Raw genomic sequence first — 10,422 nt, forward strand, 5'->3', positions numbered from 1 at the left:
TTTTATTTCCCTAATTCACGGCATCCCTTCCCCACCCCCACCCCGCATCTTCTCTAATGCCCAAACCTCGCTTTCATACAGAGGCTCAGATGTGCGTGACTTTGCAGAAATCAGTCTCGTATAAGATTCTGACCTTTGGATAGCTCACAGTTCTCAAAAATGGTCATTTATATTCTAGCAGTTCTTCTTTTTCTATGGCTGTCGTACGAAATCCTTAAAGACGAATTTACAGCGTTGCGAAAGATTCCTAAAGCCGACGGTTCTCTTCCTCTTATTGGCCATGCGTGGACTTTACTCCGTGTAAAAAACCATCAGAAACTGCTTCAGGAGTGGAGTGAAAAGCACGGACCAATCTTACGTTACAATCGTGGTTTTGGTAAGTTTAATATTTCAACAGTTGTTTGAACACAGTCCACTACACTCGTATCGGTCATTTCCTTCATTCAGTTAGCTTTTGTGTACCTGTTCAAAAATAACGACACGCAATGCATGCAGATTAGCGATGACGTTTCCCAAGCGGTCAGTGTAAAACGCAGACTGCGGACTGCAGACTGCAGACTGCAGACCGGGGGTAAAATGCAGACTGAGGGTAAAATGCAGACTGCAGACTGCAGACCAGGGGTAAAATGCAGACCGAGGGTAAAGTAACAAAATGCGATCTACGTCACGTCAGACAACGTTTCGCATGAGCGAACACGTGAATGAACTGGCGATATAAAAAAAAAAATTTATGCCGACACAAATGTGTTCAAATTTTACTTTTAATTTCTACAGACTTGTGAGACTTAACCTTTAATTTCAAGTCTTCTGCATCTGTTAACCGGATGAAACTGAATGGTTTACACAGGACCTGAACAATCGATGAAATCGATAATCGATGGCAATCAATAACAATCGATATCAATTAATCGATTGATATTGATAATCGATGAACAATCGATCGCTAAAGTTTTTGTGATTATCGATTGTCATCGATTATCAATTTCATCGATAATCGATGACAATCGATCAATTAACTAACATCGATTTTCATCGATTACCAATATCATCGATTACCAATTCAATCGATCATTTTTGTAGTCCACTAAACGACCGCCTTCGATGTCATAAACACCTTCTCGCTCGTCCGAAATATTTAAAATCAAACAGTAGCAGAGAGAACTCAAAAATACGTCTTCCGTACGTCGGAACGAAAACGAGACAACAGTGGGAGTCTGGGGATGAGTTTCGCCCGTCACGTCCGCCATTTTGACTCGGTCACGAACAACGAAGTGTCTTTGGAATTCTAGCACTAGCAAACAGTAGGAAACTCAAGTGAAAAACAGAAACATTAAAGCTTATGATGTAATCCTCATCTTAATGGAAAGGATCGGAGCTTTATTATTTTTTAACAAAACAACGTATGTAAGTATTTACTTCATGCTTCGGATTGATTGTGTGCAGCTTTAATGCCAATCGATGGCAATCGATGAAGTTCGCGACCACCTAAGTGTGATTATCGATTGATCATCGATTGGCCGATGCCAATCGATGCCAATCAACAGTAATTAATCGATTGTCATCGATTGATCGATTGATTTTCCGATCATCGATTTTCATCGATTGTTCAGGTCCTGTTTACAGCCCTTTTAGCCTGTGCCCTTTCGGAAAAATTAATTTTATACGCGCACGAACTACATACGTCACATCATTTGTACCGCTCGCTAAACATAAAAGCTTTGTACCTTTTATTTTTATGGTTTTTTTATTACGATGGTTGGCGAGGCAAAGCCTTTTTTATAACTTAACTGCGGAAGGGTTTATTATGTGCCAGTTGAAAACACTTGAAACATTGAAAGAGCTGTGGCCGCGGTATAATATGATCGCTGTAAACGTTCAGTTTCATCCGGTTTACAAACGTAGATGGTTGTAAACTGAAGTTTAAGTGTCACAGTTAAATTTGATGAAATTTGTGTCGGCATAAAATCTATTTTATATCACATTTATCACCAGTTCATTTTCGTGATCGCTCGTGCGAAACGTTGTCTGATGTTCATTCCTTCCAAATTTGGAGCCGGCGGGGAAAAATGGCTTTGTGACTCATATTTCGTTACTTTACCCTGAGTCTGCATTTTACCCCTGGTCTGCAGTGGTAGTATCGAAAACGAAGACCCCGAAAACGAAGACCTAAGACCTAAGACCCATACGAAAACTAAGACCCATACGAAAACTAAGACCCGTACGAAAACTAAGACCCATACGAAAACTAAGACCCATACGAAAACTAAGACCCATACGAAAACTAAGACCCATACGAAAACTAAGACCCATACGAAAACTAAGACCCATACGAAAACTAAGACCCATACGAAAACTAAGACCCATACGAAAACTAAGACCCGTACGAAAACTAAGACCCATACGAAAACTAAGACCCATACGAAAACTAAGACCCGTACGAAAACTAAGACCCATACGAAAACTAAGACCCATACAAAACGAAGACCCGTATATACGAAAACGAAGACCCGGCCAAAACCAGCGTTACCCAGAGTTGCGTGACATTAATAATAATGACAGAATAATATTGAAGCAGACTGAGCGTACTGAGAACGTACTACTGATCAAAAATCTAGACTTGATCGAAAACTAAAACCTGATCGAAAACGGTTGCTGCGTCACAGAAGAGACAGCCAAAGTCTCCAACAGTAATGCACCGTATCGAAATCTTATATTAACGCGCACAATACTTGCTTCAATAAACTTCGCTACCCGATTATTATTATTTCTCGCTTTACATCGCTTTATTATTTCTCGCTTTACATCACCTTTAGTGTCCTTTACATTGTCGATATTGTTGTTTACATGAACGTGTGCCATCGTTATTCGTTTCGAAATGTCTCGAACTGTCATGTATATGATTTGACATTGAACGAGTACATTTCATTTTCTTCGCAGTTTTTTGGATCGAAACCGCAATGTCATTAATTAAAGGGATGGATCAGCCAGTAAGAATACAAACTGAACACATCTGTTTGAACTGTACTGTGCAGTTGGGATCTGCACAAGTCATTGCGACAGTGTAGTGTCGTATATTTGCCAAACAGGGCTACTGATTGTGTATAGATCTCGTCAGTTTGCGAGGTTATCTAGTTTTACTTAGAGTTGTTTGTTTCAGTTTCAATGATAATGAATGATAGATTTTTTTCTAAATTTAGTAAATAAAGGTTTTGTTAGTGCTTCTTATGTGTAGGCCAAGATGTTTTAATTTTACTCATGTAGCGCGTAACGAGGCGTACTCACTTCAAAATTAAAGACAAATATTTGTAGGATTTCAATGAAACTTGATCGATACGTTCTCAGTACTCGTCTGCTTCAATGTTATTCTTATCCAACACTGATTCGTAGAGTACAAACATCGCGCAAAACGAGTACAAATGTCACTCGATATTTGTACTTGTCTCATTTCCCCGACCAAAAGATTAAAAACCTTGGCAAGTCATGTGTGACCTAGGCTCCCGCAGTGCTATCAGAATGGAATTTTGAAAAGGAACAGCATCTTTTCATTCCGTTTACGTGTTGAAATAACTGTAGCGTTCCATTTGTCGAAAAATTCTCACCGAAAATTCCATGTAAATGGAAAGCGCTCGTTGATTTTCGATTTCAGTAGTACGTTCTCAGTACGCTCAGTCTGCTTCAATATTATTCTGTTATTATTATTAATGTCACGCAACTCTTGGTAACGCTGGTTTTGGCCGGGTCTTCGTTTCGTATGGGTCTTAGTTTTCGTACGGGTCTTAGTTTTCGTACGGGTCTTAGTTTTCGTACGGGTCTTAGTTTTCGTACGGGTCTTAGTTTTCGTATGGGTCTTAGTTTTCGTATGGGTCTTAGTTTTCGTATGGGTCTTAGTTTTCGTATGGGTCTTAGTTTTCGTATGGGTCTTAGGTCTTAGGTCTTCGTTTTCGGGGTCTTCGTTTTCGATACTACCGGTCTGCAGTCTGCAGTCTGCATTTTACCCCCAGTCTGCAGTCTGCAGTCTGCAGTCCGCAGTCCGCAGTCTGCGTTTTACACTGACCGGTTTCCCAAGAGGGTCTTCATTTTCAGGAAATTTGTCAAAATTATTTACGTTAATAAAAGCAGCTGACAACCTCTGTGTTGAATGATTGTTCAACAAAAGCTGCATAATCTTGTAGCGTGTCATTCCTTACGGTATTTGATATACCATATTACTCCTCGTGGGGAAGCAAGGTATAGTGCTGTCTCATAATTGTTTACACTGGTACCATTTATTGAAAAAATGTAGAGATGTACTTAACTGAATCCAATATATGGTATTTTTTCTATTTCCTTTTTACTTTGTTTAATTTAATCTTTATCAACTGACTTCCCAGGAGTATTTTGCTTTATTGTGTTCTTTGCAGCCATTAATTGTTAAGTTAAACTTGATCTCTGCATGTTCATGTAACATTTATTCCTGTAGTTAGTTCCCAGTCCAATTTGGTTCTATAGATCAGGTGATTGCACGCAACACAACCATGCAGCCCCCTCATGGCATATTAACCAGTGCCAACATCATTGCTTAAAAATCATTCATTTATGAGCATGCAAGTCTGCCCCCTGGGGTCAGGTCAATCTCGTTCCTAAAGGCTGTGAACCTTTTAGTCAGCACCATGAATTGAGACCTCTGGGCTAGACTGGAAGCCCACCAAAAACAAGGCCAAATCTGATTGGCTGTGAAAAACTTGTTCATTTCATCCATAATCTCCAGCGCACATATGCACAATCAAACACAAACGTTCAGTTTTTGTAGTACCGGTATGTTATCAAACTACACATAAATTATGCTTACCATCAAGAGTCTTTTAAGTAGATATTTTCCTGATTAGAAGTACCAGTTATACAAGTTTACATTTTCATTTACTTAAGATGTGATTTTTTCTTTTCTTTAATTAGGAGGAACAAGAGTCTTTTTGTCAGATCCAGATCTGATCAAACATGTGACTGTAACAAAATCCCAGAACTATGCTCGCTCTGATTTAGTGAAAGTCATTTTACCCAGTATTGGTGATGGTTTATTCTCCTCCAATGGAAAAAAAACATGCTCGCCAACGTAAAATGATCAATCCTGCATTTAATTACAATAACTTGACTGGGATGGTTGACGATTTTAAGGATGTTTCAAACAATCTTGTGAAGGTGAGCTACAAATAAATGGGTACATATAGCCTAGTGATACAGTTGACTGGGGCTTGGGCTGTGAAACCTTGTGATCCTTCTCAATTATAACCTGCGATCAGGCTTTCTTTTTTTCGCGGCTGAGGGAAGGCGAAAAAAGGAAAGCCTGATACAATTACTTGTCAAGTCGTCTGCCGCCCCCTAATTAGAATATCTGTCAACGTCGTCGAGAATGTCGGCGATGCCATCAGATAAGCGTGATTAGCGCCTTCAAATTATATTTTTTATACTCTCACAAACATGTGTTTGAATTACCCTTTTTGAACGAGCTGTTCGGATGGTTTTTAAAATTTGTTTTCTGCAAAGGCTGATTTTGTGTAAGGCTCAGGTCAGACATTTCAAGGCCGTAGTTTTCGTCACTGGCACGATCGTCTGGCATCTTTGGTGGCCGTGTGATGTAATACTCTTCGACACCATTGGTGGTAGATCGCTCTTGCCGAATCCCGTCGGAAGCACCACCAAACATCTTTTCTTTCACAAACTATTCGTCGAATACACTCCTTTTGTTCGTCTTTAAATGTTTTGTGAACAAAACTCTCGAGAGATTTTCTAAGAGCTAGAAGAACTCGCTTCATTCCGCTCAACACCCGCCATGACAACAATCATCTACGCGCGATATTTTTGGACCGGAAATTAGACTTGAACTCAATTAGCCAATCAGGATAGAGTTCTAATGTTGCCTTTTGTTTCCTGACCAATCAGAAAAAAGTCCAGATTCTGGACTTTTTACAGACGACTCGACAAGTAATTGTATCAGGCGTTCATTTTTCCGTTGACCCCTCCGCCGCGAGAAAAATAACGCCTGATCGCAGGTTATCTCAATTAAGGCAAAGATGCACTTTTGGCTCAGGAGAAATCATCTTCTCTAACGAATTATTTTCTCTACTCTCCACGTCCGCCTGTAAATTATCATTCCTGTTGATCTAGTGTCATCTAGTTGGAGAAGACACTAGCCTGGGAGAACAATGTAATTCCCATTCACTATCTAAATTAGCCATGTAGCCGGCATGGTTGTCCTGGTGTCATAGCGTAGTGGTGATCACACCCAACTAGTAATTAGGGGGATGTGGGTTGGAATCCTGCTCGGCGGGGCCAAAATTTTTTTTCCTTAAATTAATGCCTTTCTTTTTTTTTTTGCAAATCCAACACGCACACTTTAAAAACAAACTTTAAACTAAACTCGTGGAGGGAAGGTGGAGCGATCCTGTTTCTGATATAGGGTAAGTGTAATTTGTGTATTTAAGTTATTAATGTGCGAGTACATAAAAGTTGTGATATTATAAGTTTTATGTATGTGGAGCAAAGAGAAAACTCCTTCACATGTCAAAAATTTAATGTTAATTTACCCATCTGGGCTTAACTTCTTAAATCAGCAGATTTTGGAAGAAAAACTTTAATGTGCCCAAGTGGGATTTGAACCCACATCCCCCTGTTAACTTAAGTGTACATGCACTTTGTTACCAGAACAGCCATGCTGACAACAGACCCATCAAGTTATTTTTGGCAGTTGCCTGATGGTTGCTTCACAAGAAGCATAAAACGCAGAGCTGGATATTATTTTTTTGTTTGTTATTTAAATATGTACAGCTCTGGACAGAACAATTAACCAGTTCAACTGAAGATGTCTTGGAAGTACCTGTCGACACAGACTTGAATCATGTGACATTAGACGTCATTGGGAGATGCGCTTTTAGTTATGACTTCAACACAGTGCTCTCAGGAGAAAGTGAAATTTCAAGTGCATTTTCTGCCGTTATCAAAGGCATATCCTTTGGTCGACTGCTGAGAAAGAATTACATTCCATTGTATGAATACCTTCCATTGGCAGAGAATAAAAAGGCAAGAAAAGCTCTTGAAATAACAGATGGAACTGTTCTGAAGGTGAATAATTTCATAACAAATTCTGTTTCATAATTTTATGCTACTCATGGGTTAAAACCATTTACTTTATTGCCAGTTGGGATTTTTAACTTTTTTTTTTTCTTTTATAATTTTTTTTTTTCTTTTTTTTCGTTTCCTTAATTTTTTTTTAATTTATTCCATTATATATTTTTTTTTTTTTTTTTTTTTTTTTTTTTTTTTTATTATTGTTATCACTATCACTATCCGTTAATCGCTAAAAGTACATCAAAAAACATGTTGTGACTCAAAGGTTACAGTACGAGGAGTAAAGCTGGGGAAGCCTCGAGCCATGGGGCTCATACTTTCAGGGCTTATCCCGGTATGAATGGGATGCTAGTCCATCACAGGGTACCCTCCCAGCATTATGTCACCGGTAGCCATTTATACACCTGGGTGGAGAGAGGCACTATGAGAGTAAAGTGTCTTGCCCAAGAACAGAACACAGTGCCCCCGGCCAGGGTTCAAACCTGGACTGCTTGATCCTGAGTCAGGCGTTACAGTAGTGCATTTAAATGTGTTCCAGAAAATATCCATACCTCCCCTATCAGTGTGGAAATTACTGTCGTCATTGGACATGTCGATCAAATATGCCAAATGTCCGGCTATTTGAATATGTTCGGACATGATGTCGAGAACTTACGTGACTCTGAAAATTAATGTTTGATTTAAAATGCGAATTGATGTCCGACCAATTTTCTAATATGTCCGTTCAAAATAAAAGTTTGGAATGACACATGTCCTATTAAGTAAGAAAAATTATTTCCAGCACTGCCTATGGAAGGCTTTTTGGTTCGAACCTGCCCATGCACCCCCTGGAAATTTCAGGTTAACTAGCTTCATACTTTCCTTTAAGACATTTGGCTTTTTGAGACCTCCCACCCAGTTGGAATTTCTAATGACTTTCTATGGGGTGGGTACATATGGATATTTTCTGGAGCCACACAATCTGGCTTTGCAGTTCAAGCTGGGGTCCCTGCTTTCTCACATATTGCCATACATCATGTACTTTCTACCTGGGAATAGCGATAGACTAGGTTCCCATGCAAGGGGAGTGGCAAATTATCCTACAGGTTGTAGCTGGTTCCTGTTATGGATTTTTAGTGGGCACTGAGTGGTGTGACTACATTTATTATAAGGCTTAAGCTCAAACACAGACTTGACTTATGGTGGGTGACACTGTACCCAGTGTTTCCCTGCCTCCTAACAGTTCAGTGTTATTTAAAAGTGGAGGGGGACAGGGGGGGGAGCCCGGGAGAAAAGGGGGGGAAGGGGAGGAAAAAGGGGGGAAGCGGGATCTTAAGGTGGGGGAACTGGGAGAAAACGAGTGAATTTCGTAACTTTTTTTTTTTCGAATGGACATGGAACACACAGGAGAGAACAGCTAGGGAAAGGGGCGGGAGGCGGGAGTAAAAGGTACGGGAAGCGGGAGTAAAAGGTATGGGAGGTGGGAGGTTCAGACTCCCCCTGCCCCCCCCCCCCTCTCTCTTTTCTGGGGTGGCTTGGTGTGGAGGATGACCCAGCACCTACCAGGAGCATTTTTTTTTCTCCACATAAACCTTGGTCCTTAGTACAGTTAAAAACCTCTCATTGTTGTCACCTCCGGGATTCCCGCATCCTCGTGCTTAATACCTGGCCAGGGAGAAGGGCAAGGAGTAATTCCATACAGCTGACAATTACACAAAAACAGTCATCTTCTGACTGCAGAGATCTCAAGACTATATTATATAGTACATGTAATAATATAAATTTTTCTTCCAAAGATTATTAAAGAAAGACGTAAAAGAAAGGAAGAAGGAATTGTCTCTTCTAAAAGGGACTTGCTAGGCTTGCTGATGGACCAACATGATGAAGAAACAGGTGCAGCCATGGACGATGAACTTCTCAGAGCCCAAGTATTTACTTTTATGTTAGCTGGTCACGAAACTACCAGTGTTTCCATGATGTGGACTCTGTACGAACTTGCAAGACACCCAAACATAGCTGAACAGATCCGAGAAGAAATTCGGCTAGTTTTGAAGGACTCGTCAAAAATGACATGGACGAAACTGGCAGAGTTAAAATTTCTTGGAAATGTGATTAAGGAGTCCCTTCGGCTTCACCCTCCAGCTACTATAGTGTCACGTACTGTAAAAGAAGATGATGTGATTGGTGGGTACGACATTCCCAAGGGAGCTACTGTGGCTCTAGGTATTGGCGTTGTACACAATTCCCCAAAGTTCTGGAAGGATCCACATGCTTTTGATCCACAGAGATTTGACGAAAATGGTAAGCTCTAAGTACATTGTAAGGTGGCATTTGCATCTTTTATCTGGCATGCCAATCTTGAGAGGAAGGGAGATCTCAATCTGAAACTGATTTGAATAAGGGTACATGAACAACAGGGTGGGAGGTGCGGGGTGGCATAATGGTTGTCACACTGGACTGCGGATTGAGCAAGTCCGGGATCAAGCCCTGGCCAATGCATTGTGTCCTTGGGCATTTTACCCTCGCAGTGCCTCTCTCCACCCAGGTGTATATTAAATGGGTACAGCAAGGAATTGTTGGGACATCCTAACAAAAATCTAGGTGTAAAAAAACTTGCCATAGACAGGCATCCCATTCAGGAGAAGTAGTCCCAGGCGTCCATGATAGGAAAAGGGAATAAATGAAACTTGTTTCTCTTTCTGCAGATGACACTCACCCAGCGGTCCATCCTTATGCCTTTGTGCCGTTTTCTGCTGGTCCTCGCTCGTGTATAGGAAATAAGTTTGCCATGGTGGAGATGAAAGCTGTGTTATCCACTCTCGTACAACAGTTTGCGTTTGAAGAGATTCCTGGATTCATTGTGACGCCAGTTGCTAAATTGACAGTGAAGCCAGATCCGCCTTTACGGTTGAGGATAAGAAAACTTGCAAATTAACTATAAACTAACTGCTTGACTTTGCATTGCGTGTCACTTGCAACATACAGTCACTATTTTTTTTTTTTTTTTTGGCCTATCTTAAAATTTTGTTAAAAATGCTCCGACTTTCCGTAGCTGGGGGAGTTAACTGGATTAATGCTCGAGTTAAAACTAAGACAGTCACGGACAAAAATCAAAAATGAAGCTATTGATCCTCTGGGGGGGGGGGGGAGGAGAAACCTGCGGCCAGTTATTGCATGATGGAGAAAGCTTCCTTTAGAGCCGTTGAGGAGGGCAGTGTGTTTAACTAGAGGCTGGCAAGTTTCTAAGAACTGTTGTTTCTCAGTCAAGAAGAGCACTTGTCTCTTTAATAACCACTATGATTTAAGACTGGCTTTAAGAAAAAAAAAGTGTCAAACGAAGGC

At 40.5% G+C, this 10,422-nt stretch overlaps 1 pseudogene across 1 annotated transcript; it reads left to right on the forward strand.

Moving 5' to 3' along the window:
• The first annotated feature begins 32 nt into the window (after nucleotides 1-32).
• On the forward strand, nucleotides 33-10,373 carry LOC144643986 (cytochrome P450 4A14-like; annotated as a pseudogene). Its single transcript, XR_013569006.1, has 5 exons — nucleotides 33-376; nucleotides 4,933-5,175; nucleotides 6,802-7,095; nucleotides 8,877-9,381; nucleotides 9,786-10,373. The product of XR_013569006.1 is annotated as a cytochrome P450 4A14-like (transcript).
• The last annotated feature ends 49 nt before the right edge of the window (nucleotides 10,374-10,422 follow it).

This window comes from Oculina patagonica, chromosome 2, assembly GCF_052425735.1.
Source record: "Oculina patagonica isolate OP01 chromosome 2, crgOcupat, whole genome shotgun sequence".
Taxonomy (NCBI): Eukaryota; Metazoa; Cnidaria; class Anthozoa; order Scleractinia; family Oculinidae; genus Oculina; species Oculina patagonica.